This window comes from Macaca mulatta, chromosome 1, assembly GCF_049350105.2.
Source record: "Macaca mulatta isolate MMU2019108-1 chromosome 1, T2T-MMU8v2.0, whole genome shotgun sequence".
Lineage (NCBI taxonomy): Eukaryota > Metazoa > Chordata > Mammalia > Primates > Cercopithecidae > Macaca > Macaca mulatta.
Genome location: NC_133406.1, coordinates 94,975,284 through 94,995,722, shown reverse-complemented (window position 1 = coordinate 94,995,722; position 20,439 = coordinate 94,975,284).

Here is a 20,439-nt window from a genome sequence, read left to right as displayed (position 1 = left end):
GATATTTCTTTTTCACCATAGCCCTCTATGGACTTCCAAAAATCTCTTTGCCAATTACACAAGAACTGTCTTAGCGAAAGGCTTCTTGAGGGGAAAGCTGTAACTCTGTGAGATGATTTCACAGAACACAAAGAAGTTTCTCAGAAAGCTTCTTTCTGTTTGTTATCAGAGGATATTTCCCTTGGCCCTATAGTCTTCAAAGGGATCCGAAATATCTGTTCTCAGATTCCACAGAAATAAGGCTAGCAAAGAGATCCACGAAACACAGATGTAACTCTGTGAGATGAATTCACAGAACACTAAGCAATTTCTCAGAAAGCTTCTTTCCAGATTTCATCTGAGGATATTTCCTTTTTCACCATAGCCCTCTATGGGCTTCCAAATATCTCTTTGCCAATTACACAAGAACTGTCTTAGCGAAAGGCTTCTTGAGGGGAAAGCTGTAACTCTGTGAGATGATTTCACAGAACACAAAGAAGTTTCTCAGAAAGCTTCTTTCTGTTTGTTATCAGAGGATATTTCCCTTGGCCCTATAGTCTTCAAAGGGATCCGAAATATCTGTTCTCAGATTCCACAGAAATAAGGCTAGCAAAGAGATCCACGAAGTGCACATGTAACTCTGTGAGATGAATTCACAGAACACTAAGCACTTTCTCAGAAAGCTTCTTTCCAGATTTCATCTGAGGATATTTCCTTTTTCACCATAGCCCTCTAAGGGCTTCAAAATATCTCTTTGCCAATTTCACAAGAACTGTCTTAGCGAAAGGCTTCTTGAGGGAAAAGCTGTAACTCTGTGAGATGATTTCACAGAACACAAAGAAGTTTCTCAGAAAGCTTCTTTCTCTTTGTTATCGGAGGATATTTCCTTTGGCCCTATAGTCTTCAAAGGGATCCGAAATATCTGTTCTCAGATTCCACAGAAATAAGGCTAGCAAAGAGATCCACGAAATACAGATGTAACTCTGTGAGATGAATTCACAGAACACTAAGCAGTTTCTCAGAAAGCTTCTTTCCAGATTTCATCTGAGGATATTTCCTTTTTCACCATAGCCCTCTAAGGGCTTCCAAATATCACTTTGCCAATTCCACAAGAACTGTCTTAGCGAAAGGCTTCTTGAGGGGAAAGCTGTAACTCTGTGAGATGATTTCACAGAACACAAAGAAGTTTCTCACAAAGCTTCTTTCTCTTTGTTATCGGAGGATATTTCCTTTGGCCCTATAGTCTTCAAAGGGATCCGAAATATCTGTTCTCAGATTCCACAGAAATAAGGCTAGCAAAGAGATCCACGAAATACAGATGTAACTCTGTGAGATGAATTCACAGAACACTAAGCAGTTTCTCAGAAAGCTTCTTTCCAGATTTCATCTGAGGATATTTCCTTTTTCACCATAGCCCTCTATGGTCTTCCAAATATCTCTTTGACAATTACACAGGAACTGTCTTAGCGAAAGGCTTCTTGAGGGGAAAGCTGTAACTCTGTGAGATGATTTCAGAGAACACAAAGAAGTTTCTCAGAAAGCTTCTTTCTCTTTGTTATCGGAGGATATTTCCTTTGGCCCTATTGTCTTCAAAGGTATCCGAAATATCTGTTCTCAGATTCCACAGAAATAAGGCTAGCAAAGACATCCACGAAATACAGATGTAACTCTGTGAGATGAATTAACAGAACACTAAGCAGTTTTTCAGAAAGATTCTTTCCAGATTTCATCTGAGGATATTTCCTTTTTCACCATAGCCCTCTGTGAGCTTCCAAATATCCCTTTGCAAATTCCAAAAGAACTGTCTTAGCGAAAGGCTTCTTGAGGGGAAAGCTGTAACTCTGTGAGATGATTTCACAGAACACAAAGAAGTTTCTCAGAAAGCTTCTTTCTCTTTGTTATCGGAGGATATTTCCTTTGGCCCTATAGTCTTCAAAGGGATCCGAAATATCTGTTCTCAGATTCCACAGAAATAAGGCTAGCAAAGAGATCCACGAAATACACATGTAACTCTGTGAGATGAATTAACAGAACACTAAGCAGTTTCTCAGAAAGCTTCTTTCCAGATTTCATCTGAGGATATTTCCTTTTTCACCATAGCCCTCTAAGGGCTTCAAAATATCACTTTGCCAATTCCACAAGAACTGTATTAGCGAAAGGCTTCTTGAGGGGAAAGCTGTAACTCTGTGAGATGATTTCACAGAACACAAAGAAGTTTCTCAGAAAGCTTCTTTCTCTTTGTTATCGGAGGATATTTCCTTTGGCCCTATAGTCTTCAAAGGGATCCGAAATATCTGTTCTCAGATTCCACAGAAATAAGGCTAGCAAAGAGATCCACGAAATACAGATGTAACTCTGTGAGATGAATTCACAGAACACTAACCAGTTTCTCAGAAAGCTTCTTTCCAGATTTCATCTGAGGATATTTCCTTTTTAACCATAGCCCTCTATGGGCTTCCAAATATCTCTTTGCCAATTACACAAGAACTGTCTTAGCGAAAGGCTTCTTGAGGGGAATGCTGTAACTCTGTGAGATGATTTCACAGAACACAAAGAAGTTTCTCAGAAAGCTTCTTTCTCTTTGTTATCGGAGGATATTTCCTTTGGCCCTATAGTCTTCAAAGGGATCCGAAATATCTGTTCTCAGATTCCACAGAAATAAGGCTAGCAAAGAGATCCACGAAATACAGATGTAACTCTGTGAGATGAATTCACAGAACACTAAGCAGTTTCTCAGAAAGCTTCTTTCCAGATTTCATCTGAGGATATTTCCTTTTTCACAATAGCCCTCTATGGGCTTCCAAATATCTCCTTGCCAGTTACACAAGAAATGTCTTAGCGAAAGGCTTCTTGAGGGGAAAGCTGTAACTCTGTGAGATGATTTCACAGAACACAAAGAAGTTTCTCAGAAAACTTCTTTCTGTTTGTTATCAGAGGATATTTCCTTTGGCCCTATAGTCTTCAAAGGGATCCGAAATATCTGTTCTCAGATTCCACAGAAATAAGGCTAGCAAAGAGATCCACGAAATACAGAGGTAACTCTGTGAGATGAATTAACAGAACACTAAGCAGTTTCTCAGAAAGCTTCTTTCCAGATTTCATCTGAGGATATTTCCTTTTTCACCATAGCCCTCTATGGGCTTCCAAATATCACTTTGCCAATTCCACAAGAACTGTCTTAGCGAAAGGCTTCTTGAGGGGAAAGCTGTAACTCTGTGAGATGATTTCACAGAACACAAAGAAGTTTCTCAGAAAGCTTCTTTCTCTTTGTTATCGGAGGATATTTCCTTTGGCTCTACAGTCTTCAAAGGGATCCGAAATATCTGTTCTCAGATTCCACAGAAATAAGGCTAGCAAAGAGATCCACGAAATACAGATGTAACTCTGTGAGATGAATTCACAGAACACTAAGCAGTTTCTCAGAAAGCTTCTTTCCAGATTTCATCTGAGGATATTTCCTTTTTCACCATAGCCCACTATGGGCTTCCATATATCACTTTGCCAATTCCACAAGAACTGTCTTAGCGAAAGGCTTCTTGAGGGGAAAGCTGTAACTCTGTGAGATGATTTCACAGAACACAAAGAAGTTTCTCAGAAAGCTTCTTTCTCTTTGTTATCGGAGGATATTTCCTTTGGCCCTATAGTCTTCAAAGGGATCCGAAATATCTGTTCTCAGATTCCACAGAAATAAGGCTAGCAAAGAGATCCACGAAATACAGATGTAACTCTGTGAGATGAATTCACAGAACACTAAGCAGTTTCTCAGAAAGCTTCTTTCCAGATTTCATCTGAGGATATTTCCTTTTTCACAATAGCCCTCTATGGGCTTCCAAATATCTCTTTGCCAATTACACAAGAAATGTCTTAGCGAAAGGCTTCTTGAGGGGAAAGCTGTAACTCTGTGAGATGATTTCACAGAACACAAAGAAGTTTCTCAGAAAGCTTCTTTCTGTTTGTTATCAGAGGATATTTCCCTTGGCCCTATAGTCTTCAAAGGGATCCGAAATATCTGTTCTCAGATTCCACAGAAATAAGGCTAGCAAAGAGATCCACGAAATACAGATGTAACTCTGTGAGATGAATTCACAGAACACTAAGCAGTTTCTCAGAAAGCTTCTTTCCAGATTTCATCTGAAGATATTTCCTTTTTCACCATAGCCCTCTATGGGCTTCCAAATATCTCTTTGCCAATTCCACAAGAACTGTCTTAGCGAAAGGCTTCTTGAGGGGAAAGCTGTAACTCTGTGAGATGAGTTCACAGAACACAAAGAAGTTTCTCCGAAAGCTTCTTTCTCTTTGTTATCGGAGGATATTTCTTTTGGCCCTATAGTCTTCAAAGGGATCCGAAATATCTGTTCTCAGATTCCACAGAAATACGGCTAGCAAAGACATCCACGAAATACACATGTAACTCTGTGAGATGAATTAACAGAACACTAAGCAGTTTCTCAGAAAGCTTCTTTCCAGATTTCATCTGAGGATATTTCCTTTTTCACCATAGCCCTCAATGGGCTTCCATATATCATTTGCCAATTCCACAAGAACTGTCTTAGCGAAAGGCTTCTTGAGGGGAAAGCTGTAACTCTGTGAGATGATTTCACAGAACACAAAGAAGTTTCTCAGAAAGCTTCTTTCTCTTTGTTATCGCAGGATATTTCCTTTGGCCCTATAGTCTTCATAGGGATCCGAAATATCTGTTCTCAGATTCCACAGAAATAAGGCTAGCAAAGATATCCACGAAATACACATGTAACCCTGTGAGATTAATTCACAGAACACTAAGCAGTTTCTCAGAAAGCTTCTTTCCAGTTTTCATCTGAGGATATTTCTTTTTCACCATAGCCCTCTATGGACTTCCAAAAATCTCTTTGCCAATTACACAAGAACTGTCTTAGCGAAAGGCTTCTTGAGGGGAAAGCTGTAACTCTGTGAGATGATTTCACAGAACACAAAGAAGTTTCTCAGAAAGCTTCTTTCTGTTTGTTATCAGAGGATATTTCCCTTGGCCCTATAGTCTTCAAAGGGATCCGAAATATCTGTTCTCAGATTCCACAGAAATAAGGCTAGCAAAGAGATCCACGAAACACAGATGTAACTCTGTGAGATGAATTCACAGAACACTAAGCAATTTCTCAGAAAGCTTCTTTCCAGATTTCATCTGAGGATATTTCCTTTTTCACCATAGCCCTCTATGGGCTTCCAAATATCTCTTTGCCAATTACACAAGAACTGTCTTAGCGAAAGGCTTCTTGAGGGGAAAGCTGTAACTCTGTGAGATGATTTCACAGAACACAAAGAAGTTTCTCAGAAAGCTTCTTTCTGTTTGTTATCAGAGGATATTTCCCTTGGCCCTATAGTCTTCAAAGGGATCCGAAATATCTGTTCTCAGATTCCACAGAAATAAGGCTAGCAAAGAGATCCACGAAGTGCACATGTAACTCTGTGAGATGAATTCACAGAACACTAAGCACTTTCTCAGAAAGCTTCTTTCCAGATTTCATCTGAGGATATTTCCTTTTTCACCATAGCCCTCTAAGGGCTTCAAAATATCTCTTTGCCAATTTCACAAGAACTGTCTTAGCGAAAGGCTTCTTGAGGGAAAAGCTGTAACTCTGTGAGATGATTTCACAGAACACAAAGAAGTTTCTCAGAAAGCTTCTTTCTCTTTGTTATCGGAGGATATTTCCTTTGGCCCTATAGTCTTCAAAGGGATCCGAAATATCTGTTCTCAGATTCCACAGAAATAAGGCTAGCAAAGAGATCCACGAAATACAGATGTAACTCTGTGAGATGAATTCACAGAACACTAAGCAGTTTCTCAGAAAGCTTCTTTCCAGATTTCATCTGAGGATATTTCCTTTTTCACCATAGCCCTCTAAGGGCTTCCAAATATCACTTTGCCAATTCCACAAGAACTGTCTTAGCGAAAGGCTTCTTGAGGGGAAAGCTGTAACTCTGTGAGATGATTTCACAGAACACAAAGAAGTTTCTCACAAAGCTTCTTTCTCTTTGTTATCGGAGGATATTTCCTTTGGCCCTATAGTCTTCAAAGGGATCCGAAATATCTGTTCTCAGATTCCACAGAAATAAGGCTAGCAAAGAGATCCACGAAATACAGATGTAACTCTGTGAGATGAATTCACAGAACACTAAGCAGTTTCTCAGAAAGCTTCTTTCCAGATTTCATCTGAGGATATTTCCTTTTTCACCATAGCCCACTATGGGCTTCCATATATCACTTTGTCAATTCCACAAGAACTGTCTTAGCGAAAGGCTTCTTGAGGGGAAAGCTGTAACTCTGTGAGATGATTTCACAGAACACAAAGAAGTTTCTCAGAAAGCTTCTTTCTCTTTGTTATCGGAGGATATTTCCTTTGGCCCTATAGTATTCATAGGGATCCGAAATATCTGTTCTCAGATTCCACAGAAATAAGGCTAGCAAAGAGATCCACGAAATACAGATGTAACTCTGTGAGATGAATTCACAGAACACTAAGCAGTTTCTCAGAAAGCTTCTTTCCACATTTCATCTGAGGATATTTCCTTTTTCACCATAGCCCTCTATGGGCTTCCAAATATCTCTTTGCCAATTACACAAGAACTGTCTTAGCGAAAGGCTTCTTGAGGGGAAAGCTGTAACTCTGTGAGATGATTTCACAGAACACAAAGAAGTTTCTCAGAAAGCTTCTTTCTCTTTGTTATCGGAGGATATTTCCTTTGGCCCTATAGTCTTCAAAGGGATCCGAAATATCTGTTCTCAGATTCCACAGAAATAAGGCTAGCAAAGAGATCCACGAAATACAGATGTAACTCTGTGAGATGAATTCACAGAACACTAAGCAGTTTCTCAGAAAGCTTCTTTCCAGATTTCATCTGAGGATATTTCCTTTTTCACCATAGCCCTCTATGGGCTTCCAAATATCACTTTGCCAATTCCACAAGAACTGTCTTAGCGAAAGGCTTCTTGAGGGGAAAGCTGTAACTCTGTGAGATGATTTCACAGAACACAAAGAAGTTTCTCAGAAAGCTCCTTTCTCTTTTTTATCGCAGGATATTTCCTTAGGCCCTATAGTCTTCAAAGGGATCCGAAATATCTGTTCTCAGATTCCACAGAAATAAGGCTAGCAAAGAGATCCACGAAATACAGATGTAACTCTGCGAGATGAATTAACAGAACACTAAGCAGTTTCTCAGAAAGCTTCTTTCCAGATTTCATCTGAGGATATTTCCTTTTTCACCATAGCCCTCTATGGGCTTCCAAATATCAGTTTGCCAATTCCACAAGAACTGTCTTAGCGAAAGGCTTCTTGAGGGTAAAGCTGTAACTCTGTGAGATGATTTCACAGAACACAAAGAAGTTTCTCAGAAAGCTTCTTTCTCTTTGTTATCGGAGGATATTTCCTTTGGCCCTATAGTCTTCAAAGGGATCCGAAATATCTGTTCTCAGATTCCACAGAAATAAGGCTAGCAAAGAGATCCACGAAATACACATGTAACTCTGTGAGATGAATTCACAGAACACTAAGCAGTTTCTCAGAAAGCTTCTTTCCAGATTTCATCTGAGGATATTTCCTTTTTCACCAAAGCCCCCTATGGGCTTCCAAATATCACTTTGCCAATTCCACAAGAACTGTCTTAGAGAAAGGCTTCTTGAGGGGAAAGCTGTAACTCTGTGAGATGATTTCACAGAACACAAAGAAGTTTCTCAGAAAGCTTCTTTCTCTTTGTTATCGGAGGATATTTCCTTTGGCCCTATACTCTTCAAAGGAATCCGAAATATCTGTTCTCAGATTCCACAGAAATAAGGCTAGCAAAGAGATCCACGAAATACAGATGTAACTCTGTTAGATGAATTCACAGAACACTAAGCAGTTTCTCAGAAAGCTTCCTTCCAGATTTCATCTGAGGATATTTCCTTTTTCACCATAGACCTCTATGGGCTTCCTAATGTCTCTTTGCCAATTCCACAAGAACTGTCTTAGCGAAAGGCTTCTTGAGGGGAAAGCTGTAACTCTGTGAGATGATTTCACAGAACACAAAGAAGTTTCTCAGAAAGCTTCTTTCTCTTTGTTATCGGAGGATATTTCCTTTGGCTCTATAGTCTTCAAAGGGATCCGAAATATCTGTTCTCAGATTCCACAGAAATAAGGCTAGCAAAGAGATCCACGAAATACAGATGTAACTCTGTGAGATGAATTCACAGAACACTAAGCAGTTTCTCAGAAAGCTTCTTTCCAGATTTCATCTGAGGATATTTCCTTTTTCACCATAGTCCACAATGGGCTTCCATATATCACTTTGCCAATTCCACAAGAACTGTCTTAGCGAAAGGCGTCTTGAGGGGAAAGCTGTAACTCTGTGAGATGATTTCACAGAACACAAAGAAGTTTCTCAGAAAGCTTCTTTCTCTTTGTTATCGGAGGATATTTCCTTTGGTCCTATAGTATTCATAGGGATCCGAAATATCTGTTCTCAGATTCCACAGAAATAAGGCTAGCAAAGAGATCCACGAAATACACATATAATTCTGTGAGATGAATTCACAGAACACTAAGCAGTTTCTCAGAAAGCTTCTTTCCAGATTTCATCTGAGGATATTTCCTTTTTCACCATAGCCCTCTATGGGCTTCCAAATATCTCTTTGCCAATTACACAAGAACTGTCTTAGCGAAAGGCTTCTTGAGGGGAAAGCTGTAACTCTGTGAGATGATTTCACAGAACACAAAGAAGTTTCTCAGAAAGCTTCTTTCTCTTTGTTATCGGAGGATATTTCCTTTGGCCCTATAGTCTTCAAAGGGATCCGAAATATCTGTTCTCAGATTCCACAGAAATAAGGCTAGCAAAGAGATCCACGAAATACAGATGTAACTCTGTGAGATGAATTCACAGAACACTAAGCAGTTTCTCAGAAAGCTTCTTTCCAGATTTCATCTGAGGATATTTCCTTTTTCACCATAGCCCTCTATGGGCTTCCAAATATCACTTTGCCAATTCCACAAGAACTGTCTTAGCGAAAGGCTTGTTGAGGGGAAAGCTGTAACTCTGTGAGATGATTTCACAGAACACAAAGAAGTTTCTCAGAAAGCTTCTTTCTCTTTGTTATCGGAGGATATTTCCTTTGGCCCTATAGTCTTCAAAGGGATTCGAAATATCTGTTCTCAGATTCCACAGAAATGAGGCTAGCAAAGAGATCCAGGAAATACAGATGTAACTCTGTGAGATGAATTCACAGAACACTAAGCAGTTTCTCAGAAAGCTTCTTTCCAGATTTCATCTGAGGATAATTCCTTTTTCACCATTGCCCTCTATGGGCTTCCAAATATCACTTTGCCAATTCCACAAGAACTGTCTTAGCGAAAGGCTTCTTGAGGGGAAAGCTGTAACTCTGTGAGATGATTTCACAGAACACAAAGAAGTTTCTCAGAAAGCTCCTTTCTCTTTTTTATCGCAGGATATTTCCTTAGGCCCTATAGTCTTCAAAGGGATCCGAAATATCTGTTCTCAGATTCCACAGAAATAAGGCTAGCAAAGAGATCCAAGAAATACAGATGTAACTCTGTGAGATGAATTCACAGAACACTAAACATTTTCTCAGAAAGCTTCTTTCCAGATTTCATCTGAGGATATTTCCTTTTTCACCATAGCCCTCTATGGGCTTCCAAATATCACTTTGCCAATTCCACAAGAACTGTCTTAGCGAAAGGCTTCTTGAGGGGAAAGCTGTAACTCTGTGAGATGATTTCACAGAACACAAAGAAGTTTCTCAGATAGCTTCTTTCTCTTTGTTATCGCAGGATATTTCCTTTGGCCCTATAGTCTTCAAAGGGATCCGAAATATCTGTTCTCAGATTCCACAGAAATAAGGCTAGCAAAGAGATCCACGAAATACACATGTAACTCTGTGAGATGAATTCACAGAACACTAAGCAGTTTCTCAGAAAGCTTCTTTCCAGATTTCATCTGAGGATATTTCCTTTTTCACCATAGCCCTATAAGGGCTTCAAAATATCTCTTTGCCAATTCCACAAGAACTGTCTTAGCGAAAGGCTTCTTCAGGAGAAAGCTGTAACTCTGTGAGATGATTTCACAGAACACAAAGAAGTTTCTCAGAAAGCATCTTTCTCTTTGTTATCGGAGGATATTTCCTTTGGCCCTATAGTCTTCAAAGGGATCCGAAATATCTGTTCTCAGATTCCACAGAAATAAGGCTAGCAAAGAGATCCACGAAATACAGATGTAACTCTGTGAGATGAATTAACAGAACACCAAGCAGTTTCTCAGAAATCTTCTTTCCAGATTTCATCTGAGGATATTTCCTTTTTCACCATAGCCCTCTATGGGCTTCCAAATATCTCTTTGCCAATTCCACAAGAACTGTGTTAGCGAAAGGCTTCTTGAGGGGAAAGCTGTAACTCTGTGAGATGATTTCACAGAACACAAAGAGGTTTCTCAGAAAGCTTCTTTCTCTTTGTTATCGGAGGATATTTCCTTTGGCCCTATAGTCTTCAAAGGGATCCGAAATATCTGTTCTCAGATTCCACAGAAATAAGGCTAGCAAAGAGATCCACGAAATACAGATGAAACTCTGTGAGATGAATTCACAGAACACTAAGCAGTTTCTCAGAAAGCTTCTTTCCAGATTTCATCTGAGGATATTTCCTTTTTCACCATAGCCCTCTATGGGCTTCCAAATATCACTTTGCCAATTCCACAAGAACTGTCTTAGCGAAAGGCTTCTTGAGGGAAAAGCTGTAACTCTGTGAGATGATTTCACAGAACACAAAGAAGTTTCTCAGAAAGCTTCTTTCTCTTTGTTATCGGAGGATATTTCCTTTTTCCCTATAGTCTTCATAGGGATCCGAAATATCTGTTCTCAGATTCCACAGAAATAAGGCTAGCAAAGAGATCCACGAAATACACATATAATTCTGTGAGATGAATTCACAGAACACTAAGCAGTTTCTCAGAAAGCTTCTTTCCAGATTTCATCTGAGGATATTTCCTTTTTCACCATAGCCCTCTATGGGCTTCCAAATATCTCTTTGCCAATTACACAAGAACTGTCTTAGCGAAAGGCTTCTTGAGGGGAAAGCTGTAACTCTGTGAGATGATTTCACAGAACACAAAGAAGTTTCTCAGAAAGCTTCTTTCTCTTTGTTATCGGAGGATATTTCCTTTGGCCCTATAGTCTTCAAAGGGATCCGAAATATCTGTTCTCAGATTCCACAGAAATAAGGCTAGCAAAGAGATCCACGAAATACAGATGTAACTCTGTGAGATGAATTCACAGAACACTAAGCAGTTTCTCAGAAAGCTTCTTTCCAGATTTCATCTGAGGATATTTGCTTTTTCACCATAGCCCCCTATGGGCTTCCAAATATCACTTTGCCAATTCCACAAGAACTGTCTTAGCGAAAGGCTTGTTGAGGGGAAAGCTGTAACACTGTGAGATGATTTCACAGAACACAAAGAAGTTTCTCAGAAAGCTTCTTTCTCTTTGTTATCGGAGGATATTTCCTTTGGCCCTATAGTCTTCAAAGGGATTCGAAATATCTGTTCTCAGATTCCACAGAAATGAGGCTAGCAAAGAGATCCAGGAAATACATATGTAACTCTGTGAGATGAATTCACAGAACACTAAGCAGTTTCTCAGAAAGCTTCTTTCCAGATTTCATCTGAGGATAATTCCTTTTTCACCATAGCCCTCTATGGGCTTCCAAATATCACTTTGCCAATTCCACAAGAACTGTCTTAGCGAAAGGCTTCTTGAGGGGAAAGCTGTAACTCTGTGAGATGATTTCACAGAACACAAAGAAGTTTCTCAGAAAGCTCCTTTCTCTTTTTTATCGCAGGATATTTCCTTAGGCCCTATAGTCTTCAAAGGGATCCGAAATATCTGTTCTCAGATTCCACAGAAATAAGGCTAGCAAAGAGATCCAAGAAATACAGAAGTAACTCTGTGAGATGAATTCACAGAACACTAAACATTTTCTCAGAAAGCTTCTTTCCAGATTTCATCTGAGGATATTTCCTTTTTCACCATAGCCCTCTATGGGCTTCCAAATATCACTTTGCCAATTCCACAAGAACTGTCTTAGCGAAAGGCTTCTTGAGGGGAAAGCTGTAACTCTGTGAGATGATTTCACAGAACACAAAGAAGTTTCTCAGATAGCTTCTTTCTCTTTGTTATCGCAGGATATTTCCTTTGGCCCTATAGTCTTCAAAGGGATCCGAAATATCTCTTCTCAGATTCCACAGAAATAAGACTAGCAAAGAGATCCACGAAATACACATGTAACTCTGTGAGATGAATTCACAGAACACTAAGCAGTTTCTCAGAAAGCTTCTATCCAGATTTCATCTGAGGATATTTCCTTTTTCACCATAGCCCTATAAGGGCTTCAAAATATCTCTTTGCCAATTCCACAAGAACTGTCTTAGCGAAAGGCTTCTTCAGGAGAAAGCTGTAACTCTGTGAGATGATTTCACAGAACACAAAGAAGTTTCTCAGAATGCTTCTTTCTCTTTGTTATCGGAGGATATTTCCTTTGGCCCTATAGTCTTCAAAGGGATCCGAAATATCTGTTCTCAGATTCCACAGAAATAAGGCTAGCAAAGAGATCCACGAAATACAGATGTAACTCTGTGAGATGAATTAACAGAACACTAAGCAGTTTCTCAGAAAGCTTCTTTCCAGATTTCCTCTGAGGATATTTCCTTTTTCACCATAGCCCTCTATTGGCTTCCAAATGTCTCTTTGCCAATTAGACAAGAACTGTCTTAGCGAAAGGCTTCTTGAGGGGAAAGCTGTAACTCTGTGAGATGATTTCACAGAACACAAAGAAGTTTCTCAGAAAGCTTCTTTCTCTTTGTTATCGGAGGATATTTCCTTTGGCCCTATAGTCTTCAAAGGGATCCGAAATATCTGTTCTCAGATTCCACAGAAATAAGGCTAGCAAAGAGATCCACGAAATACACATGTAACTCTGTGAGAAGAATTCACAGAACACTAAGCAGTTTCTCAGAAAGCTTCTTTCCAGATTTCATCTGAGGATATTTCCTTTTTCACCATAGCCCTCTATGGGCTTCCAAATTTCACTTTGCCAATTCCACAAGAACTGTCTTAGCGAAAGGCTTCTTGAGGGGAAAGCTGTAACTCTGTGAGATGATTTCACAGAACACAAAGAAGTTTCTCAGAAAGCTTCTTTCTCTTTGTTATCGGAGGATATTTCCTTTGGCCCTATAGTCTTCAAAGGGATCCGAAATATCTGTTCTCAGATTCCACAGAAATAAGGCTAGCAAAGAGATCCACGAAATACAGAGGTAACTCTGTGAGATGAATTCACAGAACACTAAGCAGTTTCTCAGAAAGCTTCTTTCCAGATTTCATCTGAGGATATTTCCTTTTTCACCATAGCCCTCTATGGGCTTCCAAAGATCACTTTGCCAATTCCACAAGAACTGTCTTAGCGAAAGGCTTCTTGAGGGGAAAGCTGTAACTCTGTGAGATGATTTCACAGAACACAAAGAAGTTTCTCAGAAAGCTTCTTTCTCTTTGTTATCGGAGGATATTTCCTTTGGCTCTATAGTCTTCAAAGGGATCCGAAATATCTGTTCTCAGATTCCACAGAAATAAGGCTAGCAAAGAGATCCACGAAATACAGATGTAACTCTGTGAGATGAATTCACAGAACACTAAGCAGTTTCTCAGAAAGCTTCTTTCCAGATTTCATCTGAGGATATTTCCTTTTTCACCATAGCCCACTATGGGCTTCCATATTTCACTTTGCCAATTCCACAAGAACTGTCTTAGCGAAAGGCTTCTTGAGGGGAAAGCTGTAACTCTGTGAGATGATTTCACAGAACACAAAGAAGTTTCTCAGAAAGCTCCTTTCTCTTTTTTATCGCAGGATATTTCCTTAGGCCCTATAGTCTTCAAAGGGATCCGAAATATCTGTTCTCAGATTCCACAGAAATAAGGCTAGCAAAGAGATCCACGAAATACAGATGTAACTCTGCGAGATGAATTAACAGAACACTAAGCAGTTTCTCAGAAAGCTTCTTTCCAGATTTCATCTGAGGATATTTCCTTTTTCACCATAGCCCTCTATGGGCTTCCAAATATCACTTTGCCAATTCCAAAAGAACTGTCTTAGCGAAAGGCTTCTTGAGGGTAAAGCTGTAACTCTGTGAGATGATTTCACAGAACACAAAGAAGTTTCTCAGAAAGCTTCTTTCTCTTTGTTATCGGAGGATATTTCCTTTGGCCCTATAGACTTCAAAGGGATCCGAAATATCTGTTCTCAGATACCACAGAAATAAGGCTAGCAAAGAGATCCACGAAATACACATGTAACTCTGTGAGATGAATTCACAGAACACTAAGCTGTTTCTCAGAAATCTTCTTTCCAGATTTCATCTGAGGATAATTCCTTTTTCACCAAAGCCCCCTATGGGCTTCCAAATATCACTTTGCCAATTCCACAAGAACTGTCTTAGAGAAAGGCTTCTTGAGGGGAAAGCTGTAACTCTGTGAGATGATTTCACAGAACACAAAGAAGTTTCTCAGAAAGCTTCTTTCTCTTTGTTATCGGAGGATATTTCCTTTGGCCCTATAGTCTTCAAAGGGATCCGAAATATCTGTTCTCAGATTCCACAGAAATAAGGCTAGCAAAGAGATCCACGAAATACAGATGTAACTCTGTGAGATGAATTAACAGAACACTAAGCAGTTTCTCAGAAAGCTTCTTTCCAGATTTCATCTGAGGATATTTCCTTTTTCACCGTAGCCCTCTATGGGCTTCCAAATATCACTTTGCCAATTCCACAAGAACTGTCTTAGCGAAAGGATTCTTGAGGGGAAAGCTGTAACTCTGTGAGATGATTTCACAGAACACAAAGAAGTTTCTCAGAAAGCTTCTTTCTCTTTGTTATCGGAGGATATTTCCTTTGGCCCTATAGTCTTCATAGGGATCCGAAATATCTGTTCTCAGATTCCACAGAAATATGGCTAGCAAAGAGATCCACGAAATACAGATGTAACTCTGTGAGATGAATTCGCAGAACACTAAGCAGTTTCTCAGAAAGCTTCTTTCCAGATTTCCTCTGAGGATATTTCCTTTTTCACCATAGCCCTCTATGGGCTTCCAAATATCATTTGGCCAATTCCACAAGAACTGTCTTAGCGAAAGGCTAGTTGAGTGGAAAGCTGTAACTCCTTGAGATGATTTCACAGAACACAAAGAAGTTTCTCAGAAAGATTCTTTCTCTTTGTTATCGGAGGATATTTCCTTTGGCCCTATAGTCTTCAAAGGGATCCGAAATATCTGTTCTCAGATTCCACAGAAATAAGGCTAGCAAAGAGATCCACGAAATACAGATGTAACTCTGTGAGATGAATTCACAGAACACTAAGCAGTTTCTCAGAAAGCTTCTTTCCAGATTTCATCTGAGGATATTTCCTTTTTCACCATAGCCCTCTATGGGCTTCCAAATATCACTTTGCCAATTCCACAAGAACTGTCTTAGCGAAAGGCTTCTTGAGGGAAAAGCTGTAACTCTGTGAGATGATTTCACAGAACACAAAGAAGTTTCTCAGAAAGCTTCTTTCTCTTTGTTATCGGAGGATATTTCCTTTGGCCCTATAGTCTTCAAAGGGATCCGAAATATCTGTTCTCAGATTCCACAGAAATAAGGCTAGCAAAGTGATCCACGAAATACACATGTAACTCTGTGAGATGAATTAACAGAACACTAAGCAGTTTCTCAGAAAGCTTCTTTCCAGATTTCATCTGAGGATATTTCCTTTTTCACCATAGCCCTCTATGGGCTTCCAAATATCTCTTTGCCAATTACAGAATAACTGTCTTAGCGAAAGGCTTCTTGAGGTGAAAGCTGTAACTCTGTGAGATGATTTCACAGAACACAAAGAAGTTTCTCAGAAAGCTTCTTTCTCTTTGTTATCGGAGGATATTTCCTTTGGCCCTATACTCTTCAAAGGGATCCGAAATATCTGTTCTCAGATTCTACAGAAATAAGGCTAGCAAAGAGATCCACGAAATACACATGTAACTCTGTGAGATGAATTAACAGAACACTAAGCAGTTTCTCAGAAAGCTTCTTTCCAGATTTCATCTGAGGATATTTCCTTTTTCACCATAGACCTCTATGGGCTTCCTAATGTCTCTTTGCCAATTCCACAAGAACTGTCTTACCGAAAGGCTTCTTGAGGGGAAAGCTGTAACTCTGTGAGATGATTTCACAGAACACAAAGAAGTTTCTCAGAAAGCTTCTTTCTCTTTGTTATCGGAGGATATTTCCTTTGGCCCTATAGTCTTCAAAGGGATCCGAAATATCTGTTCTCAGATTCCACAGAAATAAGGCTAGCAAAGAGATCCACGAAATACAGATGTAACTCTGTGAGATGAATTAACAGAACACTAAGCAGTTTCTCAGAAAGCTTCTTTCCAGATTTCATCTGAGGATATTTCCTTTTTCACCATAGCCCTCTATGGGCTTCCAAATATCAGTTGGCCAATTCCACAAGAACTGTCTTAGCGAAAGGCTTCTTGAGGGGAAAGCTGTAATTCTGTGAGATGATTTCACAGAACACAAAGAAGTTTCTCAGAAAGCTTCTTTCTCTTTGTTATCGGAGGATATTTCCTTTGGCCCTATAGTCTTCAAAGGGATCCGAAATATCTGTTCTCAGATTCCACAGAAATAAGGCTAGCAAAGAGATCCACGAAATACACATGTAACTCTGTGAGATGAATTCACAGAACACTAAGCAGTTTCTCAGAAAGCTTCTTTCCAGATTTCATCTGAGGATATTTCCTTTTTCACCAACGCCCCCTATGGGCTTCCAAATATCACTTTGCCAATTCCACAAGAACTGTCTTAGAGAAAGGCTTCTTGAGGGGAAAGCTGTAACTCTGTGAGATGATTTCACAGAACACAAAGAAGTTTCTCAGAAAGCTTCTTTCTCTTTGTTATCGGAGGATATTTCCTTTGGCCCTATAGTCTTCAAAGGGATCCGAAATATCTGTTCTCAGATTCCACAGAAATAAGGCTAGCAAAGAGATCCACGAAATACAGATGTAACTCTGTGAGATGAATTCACAGAACACTAAGCAGTTTCTCAGAAATCTTCTTTCCAGATTTCATCTGAGGATATTTCCTTTTTCACCATAGCCCTCTATGGTCTTCCAAATATCTCTTTGCCAATTCCACAAGAACTGTGTTAGCGAAAGGCTTCTTGAGGGGAAAGCTGTAACTCTGTGAGATGATTTCACAGAACACAAAGAGGTTTCTCAGAAAGCTTCTTTCTCTTTGTTATCGGAGGATATTTCCTTTGGCCCTATAGTCTTCAAAGGGATCCGAAATATCTGTTCTCAGATTCCACAGAAATAAGGCTAGCAAAGAGATCCACGAAATACAGATGAAACTCTGTGAGATGAATTCACAGAACACTAAGCAGTTTCTCAGAAAGCTTCTTTCCAGATTTCATCTGAGGATATTTCCTTTTTCACCATAGCCCTCTATGGGCTTCCAAATATCACTTTGCCAATTCCACAAGAACTGTCTTAGCGAAAGGCTTCTTGAGGGAAAAGCTGTAACTCTGTGAGATGATTTCACAGAACACAAAGAAGTTTCTCAGAAAGCTTCTTTCTCTTTGTTATCGGAGGATATTTCCTTTGGCCCTATAGTCTTCAAAGGGATCCGAAATATCTGTTCTCAGATTCCACAGAAATAAGGCTAGCAAAGAGATCCACGAAATACACATGTAACTCTGTGAGATGAATTCACAGAACACTAAGCAGTTTCTCAGAAAGCTTCTTTCCAGATTTCATCTGAGGATATTTCCTTTTTCACCATAGCCCTCTATGGGCTTCCAAATATCAGTTGGACAATTCCACAAGAACTGTCTTAGCGAAAGGCTTCTTGAGGGGAAAGCTGTAATTCTGTGAGATGATTTCACAGAACACAAAGAAGTTTCTCAGAAAGCTTCTTTCTCTTTGTTATCGGAGGTTATTTCCTTTGGCCCTATAGTCTTCAAAGGGATCCGAAATATCTGTTCTCAGATTCCACAGAAATAAGGCTAGCAAAGAGATCCACGAAATACACATGTAACTCTGTGAGATGAATTCACAGAACACTAAGCAGTTTCTCAGAAAGCTTCTTTCCAGATTTCATCTGAGGATATTTCCTTTTTCACCAAAGCCCCCTATGGGCTTCCAAATATCACTTTGCCAATTCCACAAGAACTGTCTTAGAGAAAGGCTTCTTGAGGGGAAAGCTGTAACTCTGTGAGATGATTTCACAGAACACAAAGAAGTTTCTCAGAAAGCTTCTTTCTCTTTGTTATCGGAGGATATTTCCTTTGGCCCTATAGTCTTCAAAGGGATCCGAAATATCTGTTCTCAGATTCCACAGAAATAAGGCTAGCAAAGAGATCCACGAAATACAGATGTAACTCTGTGAGATGAATTCACAGAACACTAAGCAGTTTCTCAGAAATCTTCTTTCCAGATTTCATCTGAGGATATTTCCTTTTTCACCATAGCCCTCTATGGGCTTCCAAATATCACTTTGCCAATTCCACAAGAACTGTGTTAGCGAAAGGCTTCTTGAGGGGAAAGCTGTAACTCTGTGAGATGATTTCACAGAACACAAAGAGGTTTCTCAGAAAGCTTCTTTCTCTTTGTTATCGGAGGATATTTCCTTTGGCCCTATAGTCTTCAAAGGGATCCGAAATATCTGTTCTCAGATTCCACAGAAATAAGGCTAGCAAAGAGATCCACGAAATACAGATGTAACTCTGTGAGATGAATTCACAGAACACTAAGCAGTTTCTCAGAAAGCTTCTTTCCAGATTTCATCTGAGGATATTTCCTTTTTCACCATAGCCCTCTATGGGCTTCCAAATATCACTTTGCCAATTCCACAAGAACTGTCCTAGCGAAAGGCTTCTTGAGGGGAAAGGTGTAACTCTGTGAGATGATTTCACAGAACACAAAGAAGTTTCTCAGAAAGCTTCTTTCTCTTTGTTATCGGAGGATATTTCCTTTGGCCCTATAGTCTTCATAGGGATCCGAAATATCTGTTCTCAGATTCCACAAAAATACGGCTAGCAAAGAGATCCACGAAATACAGATGTAACTCTGTGAGATGAATTCACAGAACACTAAGCAGTTTCTCAGAAAGCTTCTTTCCAGATTTCATCTGAGGATATTTCCTTTTTCACCATAGCCCTCTATGGGCTTCCAAATATCATTTGGCCAATTCCACAAGAACTGTCTTAGCGAAAGGCTTCTTTAGGGGAAAGCTGTAACTCTGTGAGATGATTTCACAGAACACAAAGAAGTTTCTCAGAAAGCTTCTTTCTCTTTGTTATCGGAGGATATTTCCTTTGGCCCTATAGTCTTCAAAGGGATCCGAAATATCTGTTCTCAGATTCCACAGAAATAAGGCTAGCAAAGAGATCCACGAAATACAGATGAAACTCTGTGAGATGAATTCACAGAACACTAAGCAGTTTCTCAGAAAGCTTCTTTCCAGATTTCATCTGAGGATATTTCCTTTTTCACCATAGCCCTCTATGGGCTTCCAAATATCACTTTGCCAATTCCGCAAGAACTGTCTTAGCGAAAGGCTTCTTGAGGGAAAAGCTGTAACTCTGTGAGATGATTTCACAGAACACAAAGAAGTTTCTCAGAAAGCTTCTTTCTCTTTGTTATCGGAGGATATTTCCTTTGGCCCTATAGTCTTCAAAGGGATCCGAAATATCTGTTCTCAGATTCCACAGAAATAACGCTAGCAAAGAGATCCACGAAATACAGATGTAACTCTGTGAGATGAATTCACAGAACACTAAGCAGTTTCTCAGAAATCTTCTTTCCAGATTTCATCTGAGGATATTTCCTTTTTCAACATAGCCCTCTATGGGCTTCCAAATATCACTTTGCCAATTCCACAAGAACTGTGTTAGCGAAAGGCTTCTTGAGGGGAAAGCTGTAACTCTGTGAGATGATTTCACAGAACACAAAGAGGTTTCTCAGAAAGCTTCTTTCTCTTTGTTATCGGAGGATATTTCCTTTGGCCCTATAGTCTTCAAAGGGATCCGAAATATCTGTTCTCAGATTCCACAGAAATAAGGCTAGCAAAGAGATCCACGAAATACAGATGTAACTCTGTGAGATGAATTCACAGAACACTAAGCAGTTTCTCAGAAAGCTTCTTTCCAGATTTCATCTGAGGATATTTCCTTTTTCACCATAGCCCTCTATGGGCTTCCAAATATCACTTTGCCAATTCCACAAGAACTGTCCTAGCGAAAGGCTTCTTGAGGGGAAAGGTGTAACTCTGTGAGATGATTTCACAGAACACAAAGAAGTTTCTCAGAAAGCTTCTTTCTCTTTGTTATCGGAGGATATTTCCTTTGGCCCTATAGTCTTCATAGGG